Here is a 786-nt window from a genome sequence, read left to right as displayed (position 1 = left end):
GCTAGAAATTTGGTATTTAGAGTATAGGTGTTGTTTTAGTATAGTGCAATATTGATGAAGAGTAGTGTTGGTTTGTGGGGGAAGAGTTATGAATTTAAAGGGAAATAAAAAGATAGATAAGAGCTAGAGAAAGTTTGGTTGGTTTGATGTTGCTGTTTTGGATAGTGAACTTATAATGATGACAGTTTCATTGTGCTTGTCCTTCTTTTTCCTTACTTTCCTTGTTATTGGATGTTCTTTTGCTATCATTATGTTCTTATAATAATAATATATTCCTTACACATACTCCTTTTCTTTTCTGCATACTTTTTTTATTGTTAGTTTGTACTAATTTAATTTAAGTGTGTCCTTGAACAAGTCCCTATCTTGGTGGTAGAGATTTCAAACGGTATAAAAAAGCTTTTCAGCACTGTCCAATTTAAAATAATTAGATAGATATTGATTAAGCATATAATATATATCAACAACCAAACAGGGGAGGACACTTTGTTACTTCTCTGACCCACATCTGTGTTTTGAGGGTTGAAAAAATGAAGAGTTGTTATACTAGGAGGAGGGAAACAGTACGAAAGTTTAATTTAAATAATTTCAAAGATAAGAAAGTTTGATGGATTGTAGTCTTTATGTCTATCTATCTTCTATTGATTTTTGTCGCACTATATTCTACTTATTGTTTATGCTTTAGATATATTAGCTAGCCTGTGTTATATTTGATTCCATAACATGATAAAATTTGATTTTATGCTTTCAGCACATTCTATGGAAGAGGTGGAGGCCTTATGCGAT

The sequence above is a fragment of the Cicer arietinum genome, chromosome 3 (genome assembly GCF_000331145.2).
Source record: "Cicer arietinum cultivar CDC Frontier isolate Library 1 chromosome 3, Cicar.CDCFrontier_v2.0, whole genome shotgun sequence".
NCBI classification, from domain to species: domain Eukaryota; kingdom Viridiplantae; phylum Streptophyta; class Magnoliopsida; order Fabales; family Fabaceae; genus Cicer; species Cicer arietinum.
The sequence above is the reverse complement of the archived record's forward strand: the minus strand, read 5'-3'. Positions refer to the sequence as shown.